Genomic DNA, 22,659 nt, shown 5'->3' with positions numbered 1-22,659 from the left:
ACATGGCAAGTTTCACAAAGATCCGATGGAAACTCTGTGTTGTGAAACAAAAAATGTCAAAAAATAGGAATGACGTCATAGTGATGCATCATATGTGCGGTAATTCATCTCTGCTAATGCCCTGTTCGATTCCCGCAAACAGAATTTAAAAAGCTTGCCTAGTTTCGGAGATAATTTTTTAGGCGATTTCCATTAGCGGAGATATTTTGACGTCATAACTTTTTTTTCTCGGAGGAATTTTCAAAATCGGAGATGGTTACTGTCTGCGCAGGGTATTTTTTACATATATATGCCAAGTTTCAGGACGTTTCGATGAAAACTGTAGGCTGTGAAACAAAAAAGTCCACAAGAAGAAGATGAAGAACAACAATGTGAGTAAGACTTCGAGATCCTCCACGAGGATCTAAAAAGAGATGGGTGAGGGGTGGAAGTGGCTTTAGCAAAGATAGTGATATGTTATACTTTATGACCGAACACAAAGAAAGAAAAAAATCGCATGTCGGAACAGCTGTACACACAACAACACATCAGAGTTTGTAAAGTTAACCACCGGCACATCTGCAAAAACTTTGATATCCCAGTTCCAGAAAATTTGTAGGAACCATTAACTAAAAGCATGGACTGAAAACATGGACGTACTTACCGCTCACGTACGACCTAATGATCCAATCGAGCGTGAACGTCAAAAACAAAGCATTGCGACCAGATATCATACTGAGGTACAAAAAAAAGAGAGAAAAAGGCATTGTTGATTGAGGTGTTGATTCTAGTGATTTTGGACTAAACGATACAGAAATCAAGAAAATGACCAAATACGAAGACCTCATGAATGAAGTGAAAAGATCCTGGAACCTGAAGAATGCCAAAGTTGTTCCAGTGTGAGTTGGAGCTACAGGAATGATGACGAAGAACCTAACAGAGATATTAAAAATCTTCCCTGGGAATATTATTACAAACAAACTACAGTTGGAAGCCATCTGGGGCTCAGTGACGATCCTGAAGAGACCCTCGGCACAAATCTTTGAGAACAGAAAACTTCACAGTTTGGTCCATAAATCATGACACCTTACTGAAATGAAGGTGTACACTTTCAGCCCACACTGGGAGGACTCCATTCCACATTCTGAAACCCACATATGAATGTACCAATCAACGAGACACACACGCACACACACACACACACACACACACACACACACACACACACACACACACACACACACACACACACACACACACACACACACACACACACACACACACACACACACACACACACACACACACTGCCTTTACTGATCATATATATATATATATATATCAGCCGTGAAACTGAAATTGGTGACCAAAGTCTCCATCTGATGATTTTGCAGAAAAGTTATTGAGATATTTCCACCAAGAAGATTCCTTCCACATCTCTATTTTTCTCCTTCTGATTGCCATTTAAGTCATTGGTGCTTTTATCCATTTTCAATACCCTTTGTTTCCTGCACTTGGTTTTTCGCCTGAAAAAGGGTTTTTCTGCAGGAGAACTTGCTTGTCTGTGAAAAGACATGTCTTTGTCTGTCCCTGGGGCTGGGTGCCTTCCAGAATGTGTTGCTTTTCCTTCACTTGGCCTTGAATTTTTTTTTCTTTGCTTGGCTGTTGTTTGCATCATTGTAACCTTCAAAGACATTCAACTCTCTTCTCGATCGTTGACATTTATTTCCTTTCCAGTATAGACAATGCTTGACTCTTTTCTCACAACCATCTTTCTTCCCAATCTTAAGAGTGCAGGCGGCCTTATCAGGAAGAATGCAAAACCGAGCCCAACTGGAGCCAAGACTGTTGCCACTCCATTCAACTGGCAGTGTAACCTTAACCCATTCAACACCTCCTCTGTCAACTTCCCTTTCGCCTCATTTCCTCCTCTTCCACCTCCTCCCCATTTTCTGTTTAACCCCCCCCCCTTCCCCATGTCCCCCATACCCATTATCCTCCATTTCTCTTCCCCACTCACTTCCCAATCCTTTACTCTCATTGCCCTTTTACCCATTCACTCCCACTTCCCTCCCCATATCTTATTCCACCATATTCCACATCCCCCTCCACCCCTCCACATTCTCCTGCTCCTCCGCCCCCAACTTCTCTCCCTACTCACTCACTCCTCACCCTCCACTTATTGTTCCCATCTTGTTAGCCTCTCACCTTCTTTTCTCCCTCTTTTCATCTTTGTGTAAATATTTTGTCCTGCTTCTCTACGAGGTAAATCGCATGGTTTATCCAATGGCATATAATTATTTATGTTGTTTTTCTTCCCAAGCACTTGTGTTCATTCACTCTTTCCCTGTCAGAAGCTTATTTATGAACTAGCTTAAAATTTATACATCAGAGTTGAAAGCTTTATTTAAGTGCCAGTTGGATTCGAATTCTTCAGGTGTTTGTCACAATCCCTACTCCTTGTTTGCCATTTCATAACGTCGATGTTTCTTCCATGTTTGGCTTTGTTTCGTGCCCCTTACACTAAGGGAAAGTTATATAATGTCATGGCCGAGGGGACAAAAACCAGCAGCTGTTTCTCGCAGTAATGGGAAAGGTCACAAATGGCGGCTTCACCAAGCAGGGATAATGGTACGAAGGCTGTCCTGGTCCTTTTTCCAGACACACTAAAACTCGTTTAACTATGGTTCAGTTCACAAGGTCAGTCATGGTTTGTGAAATGTTTTCCAGATGTCACTTTTCACCAACAGGTACTGTATTTTGTCAGCGTGACAATTTTTGTGCTCAGAGGACATCAATTTATGACGTACGCAAACATGGTGTAATTTCTGCTTCTCCCTCACCCCAACTTCTCTCTTCCATTCCCCACGGACCTTATATGCCCCTTCCCTTCCCTCCCCTTCCTGAAATCTACTCCAAAGCTTTCTCTTGTCAACTGACTCCTTCTGTAAACCTCCTTTCTCTTTCCTTATCCTCCTATTTCTCCATACCCCTCCCCCAATGGGTGCTGTGTTTGCAATTCTTGTTTTGTTTTTCAGTCACAATGTATGATATTCAGGACCTTATAAGTACAAATGTAATCAAAGACAGGAATGGAACTTAAACGTCCACAGGAAGTTTCTCAGAGTAAATTGTTGGGAAAATAAGGTAGGCCTATTCCATTACGAGATTGTATTAACTGATGGTTGACAAGAGCATGCCGACCGTTGTGGGAAGCAGAGGGAGCATTTCCAGCCACCCCAAAATGCATGCATTCTTCCATGAACCCCCTAATGGTTAACTCCCAGGGTCCAGACTGACTGCACACATCAACTCCTTTATACCTATTTTCTCTGTTGGTGGAACCGCCTTCTGGAAGCTGTTCAATCCCTCCCTTCTTTCCAAGTATTCAATGTGGTAGTGTCCGACCGTCTCGTGTCATCCCCCCATCACTACGCACAGTTTATTTTTTTTTGCCCCTATTAACCCCACCGAACCCAACCTTTTTACCTGTGGGGTACTGTATTTGCGCCTCTCTCTCTCTTTCTCTCTCTTTCTTTCTCTCTCTCTCTCTCTCTCTCTCTCTCTCTCTCTCTCTCTCTCTCTCTCTCTCTCTCTCTCTCTCTCTCTCTCTCTCTTTCTCTCTCTCTCTCTCTCTCTCTCTCTCTCTCTCTCTCTCTCTTCTCTCTCTTTCTCTCTCTTTCTCTCTCTTTCTCTCTCTTTCTCTCTCTCTCTCTCTCTCTCTCTCTCTCTCTCTCTCTCTCTCTCTCTCTCTCTCTCTCTCTCTCTCTCTCTCTCTCTCTCTCTCTCTCTCTCTCTCTCTCTCTCTCTCTCTCTCTCTCTCTCTCTCTCTCTCTCTCTCTCTCTCTCTCTCTCTCTCTCTTTGTGTCTCTGTCTCTGTCTCTGTCTCTCTTGCTCTCTCGGTATTTCTCTCTCTCTCTCTTTCTCTTTTTTTTTTTTACCCCCTCTCAGTATTCCTGTTAGCGAAGCGGCGGGTGGTATTTGCTAGTTTTAAATAATTCTGGCTGCCAGACCATGCGTCCGATCAGTAACAATGACATCATTGTTCGATAACTATTTATTCCTCATGGATAGTCGATCATACCTGTAAAGTTTCGCCTTGAACTGTTCAGCCATTTCAGACAAGATTTTTGAAGGTTTAATGTTTTAAAAAATATGGTTACCGAACCACGTGACCAAAGACGTCATCAATTGTTAGGGCAATTACAATTAGGCCCGAGATGACCCTCAAAAAATTTCATACTTAACTGATAAAGCATTTGACGTATGCAATTATGATGTCATAACGAAGCCACCGATGACATCATGAAAAAAATCACTTATTTCCCTTTGGCAGTCCGTCACATGTGCTAAGGTTCAATTTTTCCCATGGAGCGGTTTCGGAGATACAGAGTTCCAAAGTTTTTCCTTGGCTGCCAAGGATAACTTTTTTCTTTTTTCTAACATGGCTGCCACACCACATGACCTATGATATCATAATTATCATATAAATATTCTACATGAGTAGTCGCACCTATGATGAAAATTTTGTGTCAATAAAATAAGCAGTTGCAGGGAAAACAGAGAACATTAGCATGGATGGATGTACGTACATCCCAAAAACTTAATGCCTCCAGCGACTTTGTCAACGGGGGCATAAAAAGGTGCAAAAACTCTATTGTCTCATGAGAAGTTTGCATCCCTCCTCCCTACCAACATAAAAAAGTGCAAAAATTGATCCCCTTAACTGCAGAGACCTCTCAGCTTCCTTCCAATCATCAGCAAGGACATGGAAGCTGTCATTGCAGTCGACACCAAATCCTTCCTTTTCTCCAATGGCCTGTTAGGATTGACACCATCAGTTCGGATTCAGACCTGGTCACTATGTTGGATATGCTGCTTCTACTCTCCCAACAATGGATGGAGACCCTCAATTTCAGACATGAGATCAGGGCCTTCTCTAGACTTATCTCGAACATTCGATACAGTCTGATACCCCACCTTGCTCTCCAAACTCTGGGCAAATGACATTCTCCAAATGACATTCAAACCTCCCTCCATACATGGCTTACTGATGTCCTCTACTGTCATTGTGTAATGTCGTGATTGGATGGATAAAAAAATTACCCCCGGTTGGGGGTGACGGTCATCTCTGTTTTGACCGTATCACATCGACGATTTTTTCCAAATTTGAAGACACGTGACTCGATAACCAGGACGAATTTTTAAAAACCGACCCGACCAAATTTAGATATTGCTCCATATTATCAGAAAGAAATTTCGAAGATCGGATCACAAACGGCGGAGGAGATAGATTTTGAAAATGGACGATTTCGCAACTTTGGAGTGACCTTGACCTTGACCTTGACCTTCAATCGGGTCAATGGTCATACCGTCGTGCATCCCTCATCGACATCTACCCACATACTAAGTATCAAGAAAATCGGAAGAAAAAAATGGGGACGTACGGACAGACATCGAGACTTTTATTAGGTCATCTCTAATGAGATGACCTAAAAACGAGTCAATGAGCTCATCAATTGGGGGAACAAAGACAATAGAGAAAGATTATAAATATTGTGCTAAATGGTTCATCTGAGCAATATTTGGGACAGTGGATACTGAGAGTTGTCAAATGAGGTTTGTCAAAATGAAAGACCTGAGGATTGTTATCGATAAATTGAATGAACAGATAGCTATTTTGCAGGAGGTAAATGTGTGTCAACAATTTGAAGGTCAAAGTTGGTTACATTTGTGGAGAGATCTGCAGAGGAGATTGGCATTGAAAATGTGGGGTGAGTATCGGCAGTGGTAAGGGTTGTGGAAGTGCTGGCAGCAATGAGGGTGGAGTGAGTGCAGGCAGTGGCGAAGGTCGGATGGAAGTGGGGAGGAACAAGACAAGGGAGATGGTATTGGTAGGAGATGAAATTATTAATTATTTTGAGTCTTCATTCTGCTGGAAGGATTGTAGCCACAGAGTTGTGAGTTGTTTTGAAGGAGTGGAAGTAAGAGATAATGAATGAAGGTTAAATGACACGATGTGAGGTCATGGCAGGAAGACTTTAACGGTACATGTTGGAACAGTTTGGGCCCCTGTTGTGCTGTTGAAATAACACCAGGTGGGTTGGATCCGCCTGTTATTCTTCTGAGGTTGACAAAATGAGTGCCAGCATACTGGAAACAGGAGGCACTGCATTAGCGGCACAGCCATGCTCCCAGCAATGTTGCAACCAGCAGCCACAGGCTGCGTCTACACTAATAAAAGTGCGTGCGTGCGCGCGCGCTTCAGTGTATCTCCTCAATAATTCCAAAACCATAAAACCTAGCAGCCTGAAACTTTACATGCATAATAAGAAAACTCCAAGGAAGTGCAAGAGTGAAAATTGGGTGTTTGGGTTAATTAAAACACCCCTTTTGAAGATAATTAACAGCCTTATTTAATTATATCCTTTATCAGGCGATCCTCGGCCACCTCGCTCTCTGGGGTCTTAAGGGTTTCCTGGGTAACCTCGCTGGGGTCTGAAGCCGCCATGTTTTTTTGGCCTGCTCAACCATGCCTTGACTTGGAAAAGGCCACAACGATTTCTTAACGATAGTTTCTTTTTCACTTTCTTCACTCGTATGAAAGCCTGTTCATCATAGCTATGAATAGTTGTGTACATCGCTTTTGGAAGTACTATAGTTTTCAAATTAGGAGCCTGGAGCAGTTTCATGGATTATATGAGAAGATTTTCCACGATCTACTCTCATGGACTAAAGTATGTCATCAAAATATTATTTCGCTTTTAGGATCGGATATCGTCCGGACTCGATAAGTGTCGAAATCTGTGGTGAAATTTGATAATTTAAAGAAATAACGAGTTTTATAACCGAGACGATATATCTATTTACTTTAAGCAAGCAAGTCTATGTTCCCTCCTCCATACAAACACAAGAAAATATGTAATTTCCAGAGCATTAAACTTATCTTTTTCTACTGTTTGGAGAATTATATTAAGTAAACAAAAATTTAGGAACGTAACAAAATTAACCAGCTTCGTTGAGCTATATGATTTAATGCATTCACTGTTAGACCTCGCACCTTGTCCCCCAGAGAGACTGCCTATCTATAGTGTCTGCCTATCTATAGTGTCTGCCTATCTATAGTGTCTGCCAGATCTGTGTCTATATTTTCAGATGTTTCGTGATGTGCTCCACAGGGAATCAGACCAAATCTGGTAAAAAACGGACGTTCTTAAAAAGAACAACCCAAAAAACATTTGCGTGGCCCAAGAACCGATGTACCACGTGACACGTGCACAGACGAGCAGGTAAGGTGGCGGTTTTTTTTTTGCCATGTTTATTTAATGGGAGATTGAACTTTGCGATATTTGCAGGGTTGTTCTGTATTATGCAGCAACCCTTTTGTGGATAGTCATTTCTTGAATTAATTCATTTTATTTCATTAACTGCTGCCTGCGTGGTGAAGGCCGGCTTTAAAGTTAAAGGGATCCTTTATGGTATGCAGCGACAGCCTGGCCAACCGTTCCGTATCAACCATTTAACTGGAGTGCTTGCATGAGTGCTTAAGCCACTTGCCGAGCACCATTGTCGACAGCTGTATCATGCTACGTCATTCTGAGCGAACCATTCAATCTCTGCAGATGCTTTTTCCACGCCACGTCATTCAGAGCGAGCGGTTCGTGCTCCATCACCCTGAGCGAGCTGTTCGTGCTCGGTCACCCTGAGCGAGTGGTTCATGCTCGGTCACCCTGAGCGAGTGGTTCATGCTCCGTCACCCTGAGCGAGTGGTTCATGCTCCGTCACCCTGAGCGAGTGGTTCGTGCAATAACACCTGATTTCCAAGCCGTTTGCAGAATAATGTTTTCTAAATTATCGAGACAAATTTTTTTCCACCCGTCACACGCAGCTGTGTAGCTATACTAATAAAAGGGTGTGTGTGTGTGTGTGTGTGTGTGTGTGTGTGTGTGTGTGTGTGTGTGTGTGTGTGTGTGTGTGTGTGTGTGTGTGTGTGTGTGTGTGTGTGTGTGTGTGTGTGTGTGTGTGTGTGTGTGTGTGTGTGTGTGTGTGTGTGTGTGTGTGTGTGTGTGTGTGGTCAGTGTGTCTCCTCCATAAGTCCAAAACTATAAAACCAAGCAGCCTGAAACTTTGCATGCAAACTAAGAAAACTCCAAGGAAATACAAGAATGAAAATGAGATGTTTGGGTTAATTAATACACCCCTTTTGAATATAATTTAATTAACGGCATCATGTAATTATATCCTTCATCAGGCGATCCTCGGCCACCTCGCTCTCTGGGGTCTTAAGGCGTTTCCTGGGTAACCTCGCTGGGGCCTGAAGCCGCCATGTTTTTTTTTGCCATCCTCAACCTTGCCTTGACCTGGAAGAGGCCACAACGATTTCTTCACGATAAAGTTTGTTTTTTTCACTTTCCTCACTCATATTATCGAATGCATGTTCATCATAGCTACGAATCGCTGGGTGTATTGCAATGCTTATAAACGCCTGGAGACGTCAGAGTTCGTGGCTTTATTTAATTTGCGAACATGAATAACCGAGAGAATCTCTTAAACTAAGTATTATTACAAAATGTAAGCTCCAGATTTGAAAACATCTGGTAGTTCCGACTCCGATAAAAGTGTTGATTTGTCCAATTCGGACATTGCACGAGCATTCCAGGTACCTAGTTGTGTCGAAGGCAATTGGTCATCGCTTGCCAAGCCAGGTGTTCCGTTGGCGTGCTTGAGTGCTTAAGTCACTTACCGAGGTGTACAGTACAGTTCGTGTCCTGATCGGGAAGTGCAGTCGACAGTTACTACAAGGTAGAGGTACGTATTCCCCACACACGGACGGGGTACATATGGGTAGATTTGGATCTGTACGGACTATCCGTGGGTGTGTGGACATGCCATGCCGGTTACAGGTGCCGTGGTCGCAAAGTTTCATCCCGTATCTTATGGAGGTTCTTTCAGGTTTTCCTTTGTCCTCACATTGGGGTCTAGGAGGGTCTATGGGGAGAAGGGGGTTGTGCCCCAAAATATGCATTTGCTTTCTTCTCAGAAACTACACACACAATTCTGATGAAACTTGACCACCATCTTCCCATCATGTACCAAAGTTTGTTCACAACATTAAAAAAAATTTGGATCTAAGTGGTTCTAAAGGGGGGGAGGGGTTGCCCCCCCCAAATATGTGTTTGCTTTCTTTTCTGAAACCACACGCACAATTTTGATGAAATTTGACCACAACCTTTATCACCCATGATGTACCAAAGTTTGTTCATGGCTTTAAAAAGAAAAATCCATAGGTGTTTACTTTCTTCTCCATTATATATTTTGTGGATCATCCATCCCTACAAGTGGTTGCCTGGTTATCTTAACCAGCCACTACCAGGTGAGCACCCAGGGGTATTACCCCCATGTTTAATGTCTCTGTGAGGTTCTTTGTCATCATTCCTGTAGATCCAGCTATCACTGGAACAACTTTGGTGTTCTTCAGCTTCCAGGATCTTCTCACTTCATTGTTGAGGTCTTGGTGTTTGGTCATTTTCTTGATTTCTGCATAGTTTAGTCCAAAATCACTGGTATAAACACCTCAATCAGCAATGCCTTCTTTTATTTTTTTGTACCCAAGTATGATATCTGGTCGCAATGCTTTGTTTTCAATGTTCACGCTTGATGGGATCATTAGGTCGTACGTGAGCGGTAGGTACTTCCATGTTTTTGGTGATTACACTTCGTTCATGTTCCCACAAATTTTCTGGAACGGGGACATCAAAGTTTTTGTAGATGTGCCAGCAGATTACTTCACAAACTCTGTTGTGTTGTTGTGTTTACAGCTGCTCTGACATGAGTTTGTTTGTGTGTGTGTGTTCTGTCATTAAGCATTATAGATCATTCTCTTCACTAACCCCATCTACACCCCTCACCTTTCTCTCCTTTTTGTTTTCATACTCCTCTCTATCTCTATCTCTCACAACCCCTCCCCGCATCCCTCCCTCCCACGTTATAGCAACATTTGGTGAGGCACAGCTTTCCCAACCCCGCCGCCCCTTCCGAGCGTCCCCTCCCTCCTGCCTCCTCTCTCCCCCCTCCCTCTCTCCTCTTCCTCTCTCTCCCTCCCCTCCCTCCTCTCTCCACCCCCTCCTTAATACCCCCTCCCCCCGGTCAGCGAAGCGACAGGTTATATTTGTTCGTACAAAATAATAGTAACAAAGAAAGCATTGAGTGCCATCGCGGATGAGATCAGTGTGATTTTAGCCGATGTCTAAAAAAAGGTTCAAAAGAAAAATCAGACAACTATAGACCTGTTGGTGCAACTCCAGTTGTGCGGAAGATGTTTGAGACATTGATTTGGAAGCTATAAGTAAAGCGAATCGGGGTTTAGGTTGCATTCTCAAGGGAGATCAATTACAAATCAAATTAGGTAGTGTCAACATTATACATTGATTTAATAAGACCTCACCAAGAATATTGTATATAGCTTTTGCTGCCTCCATGTTGGTTGAAAATGGACTTGATCAACTCACTGTTCGAGTTCCCATCTTACCGCTATGTCAGGTATGGGAGCATGTGCCAGAACATCGCGTCGCTGCGTCCACTTTTCGCCGGTACTCCAGGGGCCTCCGTCTAGCCATCCCCCAGGCAGATGCCAGGCCCATCCCCATCTCCTTAAGATGATGGTCAACCTGCTGCAACCACGAGGCATGTGGTCGGCCCACTGGCCTCCTCCACTCATGAGACTCCCTCGCTGAGAGAATCTGGTGAGCAGGATCAGCGTCAGGAAAACGAGCCACATGTCCAAACAGCCGCAACTGACGCTCACGGACTATGCAGGTAACAAATCTCATCCGAGTTTCTCTCAGCAACCGCTCGTTGGACACAAAATCTGACCAGCGATAGCCAAGGATTCTCCGAAGAGACCTGGTATCAAAGGAATTAAGTCTGCGTCTCAGATCCTTGGTCAGAGTCCAAGTCTCGCATCCATAGAGCAAGACTGGAAGTACCAAGGACCTGAAGACTCGGACTTTCGTCCTCCCGCACAGGTACCGGCAGCACCACACCCCATGATCCAGTGAATCCATGACTCCCCAGGCCCGACCCAGACGTCTATTGACCTCTGACTCGCAGCCAGCAGAGACATGAATATCACTGCCAAGGTAAGTGAATCTCTCCACGACCTCAACATCCTCACCACAAACAGACACAGACAGGACAGCAGCATCCAAGATGTCACCGAAAGCCTGGATCTCAATTTTGACCCAAGAAACCCGTAATCCCAGCGGCTCCGACTCCTCATTCAGCACCTTGAGGGCCCCCAAAAGGATGTCTAAAGTCTCCGCAAAGATGACTGCATCATCTGCAAAGTCAAGGTCCGAGATCTTGACATTCCCAAACGATGCACCGCAGCTAGATCTCTCCGACATCCTCCCTAAAATCCAGTCCATACAAGTGCTGAAAAGTGTGGGGGCCAGTACACACCCCTGACGAACTCCAGTAACAACTGGAAATAAGTCAGAGATGGTACCACCACACTTCACAGCACTCTCAGTACCAGACTGGAGTTCAGACATCAGATCGATCAGTTTTGGTGGCACCCCACGAAGACCAAGAATCCTCCAGAGGACATCCTGATTCACTGAATCGAACGCTTTACAGAGATCAACGTAGGCTGCAAGCAGCCCCTGCCGAAACTCTCGTCTGCGTTCGGTGAGGACACGAAGGGCAAGGATACGGTCAATCGTTGACCTCTTTGGTGTGAAGCCTGACTGCTCTGGACGCTGGTGCTCAAGCAGATGATGGCGAACCCTATCAAGAATTATCCGAGCAAAGACCTTTCCCGGCACTGAGAGCAGCGTCACCCCTCGGTAGTTGTTGCAGTCTTGGTGATCACCCTTCCCTTTCCAGAGAGGGACAACAAGGCCTCTCTTCCAGTCAGTTGGGATGATGCCTGTGTTCCAGGCAGAGCACAAAACTGCATGCAACGACACGAGTGCAGCATTTCCACCAGCCTTGAGAAGTTCAGCATGGATGCCACAGATCCCTGGAGCTTTGCCCCGTTTCAACTGGTTCACCGCAGCCCGTGTTTCCACAAGCGAAGGTGGACCACAGTTGATTCGAGGGTCAGCAACAGGGATTGGAACACCCTTGACGTCCAACTCGACAGCTGGGGGATCAGCCTGGTACAACCGCTCAAAGTAACCAGCCCAGCGGGCCTTCACTTCAGACAACTCTGTCAAGAGCCTACCACTCTCCGCTCGAACTGCAGTGCTCCGAGGGATGGGCTTGGATGAACGCAATGCGCGAATTCCCCTGTAAGCGGGACGAGAATCACCTGTCCACAGGTGATGCTCTACCCCCTCACAGATTCCTCGCACATAGGCCTCCTTGTCCACCCTCAGTGCACGTACAGTTTTACGCCTCAGCTTCCTGAACAGCTCAGCTCTGCCATTCAGCCTGGCCCTGCGACTCTGGTCAATGGTATCCAGTGTCCCTTGAGAGACAAAATTCTTCTTTGCCCTGCGGTGAGCTCCAAGACATCCACCGGCAACATCAAGGATGGTGGTCTTGAAGGCACTCCACAACTCTTCAGGACCCCCCAAAGCACCCAGACCCCCCAAGTGTCCACTCAGCCTGTCCGCAAACTCCTCAGCTACTCTCTCATCCTTGAGCTTGCCAACATCCAGCCGAGGCTGGGATGGTACCATTCTCCAGGATTTAAGGTGCAGCTTTAGAGTTGCTACAACAAGCCTGTGGTCAGTATTGAGGAACTGAGCACTCCGGTAGACCCTGCAGTTCTGGATCATCCTCCAACGACCGTCAATGAGGACATGGTCAATCTCCTTTGCCACACCGCCAGCGTTGGAATACCAAGTCCAGCGATGAGCTTGTGGGCGCTGAAACCATGAACCAGCCACCCTAAGACCATGACTTCTTGCAAAGTCAAGGAACTTAGTGCTATTCTGGTTCATAGTTCCTGACCCATGGGGACCAACACACACCTCATAACCATCCCTATCAGTTCCAGTCGATGCATTGAAATCCCCCAAGACTAGAAGTGTATCTCGTCTGGGGCACTGATCAACCACAGACTCGAGCATGGCGTAGAATGCATCCTTCACGGTGAGATCACTCGCCTCAGTCGGAGCATAAACAGAGACCAGGGAAATGACACCTAAAGGCCCGGTCACACCTTGACGTTTTAGCCAACGTATGCCGATTTTTGAATTTTTTTTCTAAAACGCTGGCACACCTTGAATACGTTATGGGTAAGTTTTGATAACATTGAGAGCACGCTGAAAAACACTGCCATACGTCGTTGTACGTTGGCTTTAAACGTTGTACTTTTCGGTTGTCCTCAAATTTTTTCATGCTTGAAATTTCACGACGTATGCCGGCGTATGACTCACACGTTCCGCTACGCTGGCCACAAGTTGTATGCACGGTCTGCGATCGTTGACAGACGTCAACACATGCTACTTGTAAGTTAATCATAAGTTGAGACACGCCGAGGTAATGTTTAGCGTACCCGAAACTTATTTCTAACCTATGATTAACGTGTTGTTGGCACGTTACGCGATCGTTGCCACACATCGACAGACGTTACTTTTAAGTTACTCATAGGCTGAAAGACGTCGGTATAATGGATCGTCCTTGCGTCAGCGTCCACGGCCACGGCCACGGCCACGGCCAGGACACTTATTTGCAGCATTCTTCAAACTTTTCTTCGGCATGACGAGGATGTTCACACTTCGATGTCTAGCTCGGCTATGATTCCAATTGTCCATCGGCAGCGTCTATTTAAAATAGTCGAGTTTGAGCGTTTTAACACGTTCAGAAGAAACGCTTCAAATTTCCAAATCCCAGCGTCAAAAAAACAAAAAAAACAAAGGCGAGTGACAGCAATTTAAATCGTTCATTGTAAACAATGAAACTATCTGAGTGGTACCGTTTAAAAGTCGTTGAGTGTAAAAAAAATCCAATTGTTGAGCGCAAGCGTCTACTTTCAATAGTGGAGATGCAGCCATTTAAATCGTTGAGTGGCAGCCTATGAACCTACCCATGGACACGCGGACGCAAGGACGATCCATCATAACCCACACCCTCCCCCTCACATCCACCTACTACTGCCAACATGAACAAACTACTACTAATACTGATACTGATACTGATACTGTTACTGCTGACATGGACATCGACTCAAAAAGGAACTCGAAAACACTGTTGGGTTCCCCTTTTATGAGCAGCATTTTTATATACCAATTCCCAAAACCGCTGGGAACACGTCTTTATATGGCAGTTGTAAGCTAGAAACACGTTCATTTATTTTTTTTTGTCGACCGGAAGACGTCATTGGAATACGTCTACATTCGTCGATGTGTGTTGGGACTACGTAAAGAATTGGTTCAAAGCACGTCAAACATAAGTTAGAAATAAGTTTCGCGTAAAAAAGACATTACCGCGACGTGTTTCGACTTATGAGTAGCTTATAAGTAGCCTTTGTGGACGTGTGTAAGCGTCCACATATCGTGTGTAAAACTTATCCCCATCGCATGCGGAACGTGTGTCATACGCCGAGTACGTCGTAAAATTTTGAACATGTTTAAAATTTCTTGACGTACTCTACTTACTACGACGTATGATAGCGTACTTTAGCGTTCTACTCACGTATACCAAACTTACTCATACCGTATTTGACGTGCCCCCAACGTTTTAGACACATTTTTCTTAGGTCGGCATACGCTGGCAAGATCGCCAAGGTGTGACCGCGATGTTGACACTTCCATTTCTACGGCAGTTATGATTCGAATCGTTGTGCGTCAGCCTTTTAATAGGCTACGTCACGACATCGTCGGCGATGCGTGCAACGCGCTATGCCTAAGTTAGACTATCGTTGGGCATCGGTTGTGTAGGCCAACAACAGGTTCAGCATTCGTTGGTATAAGTTATCTATAACACAACGAAACGTTCTGTGTCCATTACTAATATGTTATGCATACGACCAAGTCGCTATGAATACGTCCGAATCTTAAAAAAAAAACATCAAAAGTTCAACGTCAACCAGCGTTTTACATACATTTTAATACGTTGCCATCGCTGGCTAAAACGTCAAGGTGTGACCGGGCCTTAAGGAGTGACGAATCCTTAATCTCATAATACGCTCGTTGACCGGTGTTACCTCAATTATCATTGGGGTCAGCTTATTGGACACATCTACAGCAACTCCTTGGGAATGGTAACCATCAGAGCGACCAGACCAATAGTAGGTGTAACCACCCACCATTATCTCGCCGCAATCCGGTCTCCGAACCTCAGAGAGAGCTGCAATCCCGATGTCCAAACGCTTGAGCTCAGATGATAACAGAGACAGGTGATCATCCTCTCTTAGGGATAGGACATTCCAGGCACCCACCCAAAGGGCCCACCTCAGGTTAACCCAAGGAGACCGCCGTCTGGTGGACGACACCTCAGCACCACTCCGACACACTCTCCCGCAATCTGACCCAGGGATGTTACCCCGTGGTTTCCCTCCTATCATCAAAGATTGGGGGTCCCGAAGGCTTTGCCCCAATCCCGTCATCCGGTGAGCTGCCCTGCGAAGGGAAGCTGCACAGGAGGTACTCCCACGGAGTGGGTTTTCAGATTTTTTTGCGTTTTTGCGTTTTGCGGAATGAAGGGTTTTACGGTGGCCAGAGTGCAAATCCTGCCACCAACCTCCTAATGAAAGTAACCCAACTGCAGGAGGACATCCGCAGACACAGTTGGGCACTAGATATGGATGGCCGTTGGCTCACAAAGAGCTCCTCCGCCCTTTGACAGGTTTTGTTTTTAATCCTGCTGGGTGTCCATATCCAAACACCCTCCTCACCAGAAAACCTGGTGGGGGAGACGGTTTAGTCGCCGACATCCCGACCATGGAACAGGTTAGTACGGGTTTACATGGTACCTGTAGCAGGTCACAGATCGAACCTGACCTGACAGATCGAACCTGACCTGACCGCTATGCCGTTACACTAAGTCTTCTGCAGCGTGCATATTGCGGGTTTTCATTAAACATCCCTATTGTTTCATGAGAAACAACGATGCACTTCAAATGTGTTCTGAGGCAAGAAAATCGATTCAATGTACTTGTGAATATACAGTACATGTGAGCATTGCAGCATGTCTTTTGGGTGTTGGTTTTGTGGAAGGTAAAGTCATGTGGAGATCTCAGCACTGATGTTGCATTTGTCGTCAGCCATATTGTTACCTTCCATCACTGAAGGTGAAGGAGGTTGTTTTCACCCCTTTTTGTTTGTTTGTTTGTTTGTTTGCCTGTCTGTCTTTGTTTGTTTGTTTGTTTGCCTGTCTGTCTGTTTGTTTCTTTGTTTGTCTGTTTGTTTGTCTGTGTACAGGATATCTCTAAACGTTGTGGACGGATTCGGATTAAATTTTGTGGACAGGTTTGGTGTGTGACAGGGATGAACTGATTAGATATTGGTGAAGATCCGGATCCAATTACTGGAATTTTAAAAGTGATTCTTCACCATTGAGAGATCGGGCCAAAAACGATATACTGTACAGCACGATATCTCAAAAAGTTGTAGGCAAGTTCTGATGAAAGTTCGTGGACAGGTTGGGTGTGTTGCAAGGACAAATTAAAGCGATTTTGGTGAAGATCTGGATCCGGGTTCGGATATGAGAATTATTTAATTTTGAAAGTGATTCTTCACCATTGAGAGATGGGGCTAAACCGATATACAGCAAGATATCTCAAAAATGTATTGGACCCGATATGTTCTCGTGGATCAGGCATTACGTGGCAGAGGTTTGCTCTCTACCGAGTGCCCTTTTCGTGTTTTTTTATCTTTTCCTTTCAAAATCGTCACTTTCGGATTCAATGACTTGATTACTCTGGTATCTGATGAAAGTCAGTCTGAATTTCATTTTACGGTAGTTAATAGATCATGGTGATTTTTTGTCCTTGCACGATCCCAGTGAAAGTAATTCTGACACACATTTGAGTTTATCATCTCCAAGAGAAGATGAATCCAAATGCCAAAGGGTTCTTAGGTATGGAAAGGGGGTCAGGAGAGTCGTAGAGACTTCTTGTAGATTCCATGGCTATTCCTTTTGTTTACGACTGTGAGTTTCACTTTCTTTCTTTTTTCTGATTACTCTGCCATGGCTGACTCATGTGTGGTTGTTGAAGTTATTAAAATATGTGGAAAAGAAGGGAGTGGAGGAAGGGTGTGAAGGAAAAGCATGTGTGAGGATGATAGGACATTTAGGATGACGCCTCATAGCCCGAAACAACTGCAATCATTTCTCTCTCATGATGGCTAAACTGCATTTCAGGCAGATTCGGTGAATTTTAAAAAGGAAGACTAAAGACGAGAAATACACTTTTAGTTTTTTAGAGAAGATCATCAAGGTTTGGTTGGATACTATATTTGCATTACCTGTGTCATGATTGCAATGTCTGTGAGAGGGTCTCTTCAAAGGTGAATGTACTGTCTGTATTTGTTCATTTTTCACACAAAAGCTGTTTGCTCCACATAGACCCCACACCACCCATTTTAAAACTAAATGAAAAATAAAACAATAAAAATACCAAAATAGTTTTATAATTTTAAGCAGAGATGTCAACAAGTCACCAGAGCCAAGTCTCAAGTCCTTGAGGGCAAGTCTCACGTCAAGTGTCACATCATAATGTCATTATCATAGACCTTGGTCACGTGTAAGCCTTTCACGCTCAAAAGGTTTACATGAGTCATGAGCTGCTTGTTTATATGAGTGTGATGATTTGTTTGGGCATGTGTACTCTAAAATAAATGACATGGAAAAAATAAAAATGACTATAATTGCTTTAATTCAAACTAATTTAATTGAGCAGACCCAGTCTTTTGTGTTTCATTAATCTTGGTGATTCCACTCCGAATATGGAAGTTTGGTGATTTAATACCTAACCCTAACCGGAACTAAAACCTTTTCTAAGCTCAGCACGATCTAGTTACCAAGTTCGTGCTCACTTTGGTACATGACTCCAGAGGTCTTTGTTGAGGAATATATATATATATATATATATATATATATATATATATATATATATATATATATATATATATATATATATATATATATATATATATTGTTACGGCTGTGGAAATTCGCATTACACCATGAAGGACCCTCAGGTGAGATATCTTCGTAGGTACATGTGTCGTTAGCCCAAACCCGCTGTATAGAGGGAATTTATGTGATCCATTCGGGCTGCGACGCTTTGAGTTAGCCATTTTTTCTGTTCTATCTTTTCTTTCAAACAAACAAAAACCACCAACGATGCTCGTGGGCTTTTCCCGCCATTCTTCCCCGTGCTTGGTGTGAGGGAAGGGGGTAGGGCAGCTCGCCGCCGATTGGTGAATGAACAGCGTGAGGCAGTCGGGGTGAGGGAACGCCCCTTTTCGAGAACCTTCTCGAAGGATGGTGGAGCCGAAAACGGGGCGGAGCGAAGGGCGGAGCCCCACGCTATAAAGGACGGACACGGGCGGGGCATCCTCTCTCTCTCTCTCTCTCTCTCTCTCTCTCTCTCTCTCTCTCTCTCTCTCTCTCTCTCTCTCTCTCTCTCTCTCTCTCTCTCTCTCTCTCTCTCTCTCTCTCTCTCTCTCTCTCTCTCTCTCTCTCTCTCTCTCTCTCTCTCTCTCTCTCTCTCTCTCTCTCTCTCTCTCTCTCTCTCTCTCTCTCTCTCTCTCTCTCTCTCTCTCTCTCTCTCTCTCTCTCTCTCTCTCTCTCTCTCTCTCTCTCTCTCTCTCTCTCTCTCTCTCTCTCCTCTCCCTCTCCCTCTCCCTCTCCTCTCTCTCCCTCTCCCTCTCCCTCTCCCTCTCTCTCTCTCTCTCTCTCTCTCTCTCTCTCTCTCTCTCTCTCTCTCTCTCTCTCTCTCTCTCTCTCTCTCTCTCTCTCTCTCTCTCTCTCTCTCTCTCTCTCTCTCTCTCTCTCTCTCTCTCTCCCTCTCTCCCTCTCTCCCTCTCTCCCTCTTCCTCCACTCTCTTCCTCCTCTTCCTCTTCGCTCGTCTGCAGTGGTGGTCTTTTGTCGCGAGAGCTTTTTGTCGTCCGAGAGTCTTGAGTCTCTTCTCGTCTTAGCCCTCGTCTTCGAGTTCCTGTCGTGTTGGTCCTGCGCTCGCGGTTTGGCGGACGACCTATCCACGGAGGCACGGACGGCAGACGCGACAGCGCCGGTTGTGTGGTGGACCCGCGCGTCCGAACGAGGAGTGCCCGAGAGGGTTCGCCGACCACGAGAGGAGTCGGGGCCAGGCGCGACTACGCTGACGGACGTGGGAGAGGGACTCGACGGCCCACAGGGAAGTCGCCACTTTGCTTTTCCTTTGGGTTTGAGTAAATGACTGTGGGTGGCGCCTGTCTCCGTTAAAGTAGTATTGTTTCAAGTGTTGCCGTGTGTACGCGTATTCGGTTTTAACTCTTTCTTTGCTTTTTATGTGCATTTTTCTTTTGCTGTGGATACGTGCTTGTCTGTGTGTGTGTGAATAAAGTGCATTCATTGTGTGAACTTGTTCCCCGTTTCGCTGCGTCCTTTCCTTTGTTTGACTCTCCATCTTGCATCATGTAAGGGGTTCATAGTGGGTTCAACATCCCGGTAATTAATCTGAACCATCCAGGTCGACGATAACACCGCTCTGTTATCCCGATAGTACGGAGCGGGCCGCCCAAGCGGCTCGTGTCCAGAGTCGACCTGTGGCGAGGTATACTCGCCTGGTTAACCATCCGCGTTGGTACTTAGGTAGGTCGAGTTTGGCGATCAACCCTCCCCTACGTGGGTGGCCGATTGGCACGATTGTGGTGAGGTCGAAAGGCCCACCCGTGACTAGCTCCTGGCGTTGCTTCGAGAGGGTCACAACTGAATTGTCCGTCCGGTGGGCGAGGTGACCGCCATTCGAGTCGAGCGGCCGATCGCACGCCAGCGGGCGCGAATTCGCAACAATATATATATATATATATATATATATATATATATATATATATATATATATATATATATATATATATATATATATATATATATATATATATATATATATATATATATATATATCTTTGGAAACACATACAAAATATAAATAAATAAAAATATATATGTTTTTGCCTGGTGTTGGCTTAATGGTGAGGGTGGCGGGCTTGGGATCCGAGGCTCCTGAGTTCAAATCCCACTCACTGTTGAATTAATACCAGGTGGGGTTAACTTGGCCTGTCATCCCTCCGAGGTCGGCAAAATGAGTGCCATCTTGCCGGTATACTGTGTCGGAGTGACGACCCGTCCAGTATTGTGCCCAATAGCCAGGGAGACTGCTTAAGCAGCACCAACGCTTTGTACAGAGGATGGTCCCAAACTCCTCCTCCTCCTATATATGTACACACACATATATATATATATATATATATATATATATATATATATATATATATATATATATATATATATATATACAGTATATAATATACATACACACACACACACTGGTGAGATCTGCACAATTGCACCATTATATTGTTCTCATCCCTACCCCTCCACCCCCAAGACCTTCTCCCCCACTGAATTTCAGTTGATAAACTGTTGGAGTGAATTAATGTAGTGTAGATGGAGCTCAGGCTTAATGGCCTCCCTTTGCGTCCATGTTCCTGATGGTAGCATACCATACTCTTCACAGAGCGTTGGTACTGTGGAAGCACTCTTGGCAAAAGTGATGCTGGGTGATGTGCCATTGCCTTCACAGTAGTCAGGGCAGGAATTTGGAGTTTGTTCAGGGTGTTGGCCATAACTTGACCACTCTTCGTGAAGCACATCTTGAGATCCTTACCGTTCACCAACGATCAGTGCAGGCAGGTCCTCCGATTAAACGACCTTCCAATGGATGGCGCACACATTGATGAATCGTGCTGCATGTAAAACAATAGGATGACAGTTTATAGCTGGGTCGAGGTTAGAACCCAGGCTACACAAGTCAGAGGCGAGTGTGCTCATGTCTATATGCTATCCTGCTCACTCTGTCGAGGGGGGATAGAAACGAAAGAATGATAAATTGGAATAGAAAAATGCTCACCTTTTGGCATTCATCACTCTATTTGTAGCAGTAAAAAGACAAGTTAAGCAAACACATGGAATGAGAAGAAAGAAAAAGGTGAAACATGATGGCTGTTCAAACATACTTCAATGAAATGCAAATATAAGAGGGAGAGAAGATCGAGAAAATAGTCGTGTAAATATCAAATAAACAAGAGTTGTGTGACAGCAAAGCATTTCACAAAGTACGACCTTTCTCTGACCTTTAGGGTCATCCTTGATTGACTGCTGTAATAGAAGGGGAAGGTAAACATTGGGATGGACTGGCAATGGATGGCTTTTGTGGGATTGACTTTAAATCTGGGCTGGTCTTAAAAAAGACGAGTTCAAAAAAATGATGGAACCAATCATTGTAAGACGAGCTAATTAATATATAGGACCAGTCAATGGTCATCATTGTTATGAAGGAAACGTTTGTGCTTAATTAATTTTACCATGTACAGCTGACAATATTATTCACCCAAGGTTGTTTGTGGCAAAAGTGCATTCCTTTTGCTGTGGAAGTGTTGTATGCACTTATTGTTTCCACTGTTGGCTGGTAATACATTCTATTCTCCCTCTGCTTCTTCAACAGTCACAATTATTCCCACGTCCTTGTGGAGTTGGCCGGGGAGAGCTTGACCCTAGCAAGTCTTTCACGAACCTGCTGGCCAAGACTGACGTTTGGCCGAGGTTGGTGCAGGAATTTGGAATTTGTCCATGGTGCCGGCAATGGCTCGCCTACTTTCCGCAAAGGACGCTATGAAATTTTTATCATCCACAAACCAAAGCCAGCAGACGGGACACCAATTTTAACCAATGGGACGGCACTCACATGGATGAATCGCCCCGCCCGTGAAACACCTGATGACGGTTAATAGCTGGGTCGGGATTCGAACCAGGCGAGACAAATTAGAGGCAAGTGTGCGCTCATTATGCATCCATTGCAACGTAATTCGCTGCTTATAGCACGAGCATGACACTTGCAGGACAGCGGACAGCATGGCGCGGGGCGGAATTTATCCACATGTGGGAGTGTTTTCACATGCACGGGGCAGAGCACAGCTAGAAAGGGCGGAGCCTTTTCCTCTGCTTTGTTCGTGTCTCGTGGCTCCGGGACGAGCGTGTCCTGAAGGGTGAGTTTGCGTGAAGATGAAGTTTCAGTTTTAAAGTGTACGTCGAGGGTTCGTGCCGCGGCTGTGCTTATGGCTGTAAAATAGTGTTTTTGAGGTGAGGTTTTTGATTTTAGTTAAATATCAGTGTGTTGTACAGAGATAGACATGCTTTCAACATGCCCTTTTGGATGGTGCGCGCTTAACTTTTTGATTCGAACAATTTGAGCTGTGGATACAAGTTCAAGTGTTTCTGTTGATGAATGTCATTGACGTCCTTTTCGTGACTTCCTGTGAAATCCTGGTTTGATCATCAACGACAGTTAGATACGTGAATCGATTTTTTTATTTTTTTTTAATTTACACACCTTTGACACCTTGTTCTTATTTTGAGAAGCCCTTGGTCGGGAAAGATGGTTTAAAAGTGCACAGGTAAGATTGACTGGGGAAATGTCGTTTCGAAACTTTGCCCTCACCTATGTGTCGAGGCTCTTTGAA

General features: G+C 44.8%; 1 protein-coding gene across 8 annotated transcripts in view; it reads left to right on the top strand.

Moving 5' to 3' along the window:
- The first annotated feature begins 1,665 nt into the window (after positions 1-1,665).
- Positions 1,666-22,659, top strand: part of LOC147031531 (lysophosphatidic acid receptor 1-B-like) — a 32,339-nt gene continuing 11,345 nt past the window's right edge. The window contains exons 1-3 of one of the 8 annotated variants that reach the window (XM_085864517.1): positions 1,679-1,851; positions 7,158-7,268; positions 8,231-8,373. The gene's annotated coding sequence lies outside the window, so the exon portion shown is untranslated. Of the gene's footprint in view, positions 1,852-7,157; positions 7,269-8,230; positions 8,374-22,077; positions 22,280-22,659 lie in introns of those variants that run through there. The other 7 variants (XM_085864553.1, XM_085864526.1, XM_085864544.1 and 4 more) reach the window with 7 other exon arrangements.

This window comes from Eptatretus burgeri, chromosome 2 (assembly GCF_056783735.1).
Source record: "Eptatretus burgeri isolate ZD-2024b chromosome 2, Ebu_testis_v1, whole genome shotgun sequence".
NCBI lineage: Eukaryota > Metazoa > Chordata > Myxini > Myxiniformes > Myxinidae > Eptatretus > Eptatretus burgeri.
The sequence above is the reverse complement of the archived record's forward strand: the minus strand, read 5'-3'. Positions and strand labels throughout refer to the sequence as shown.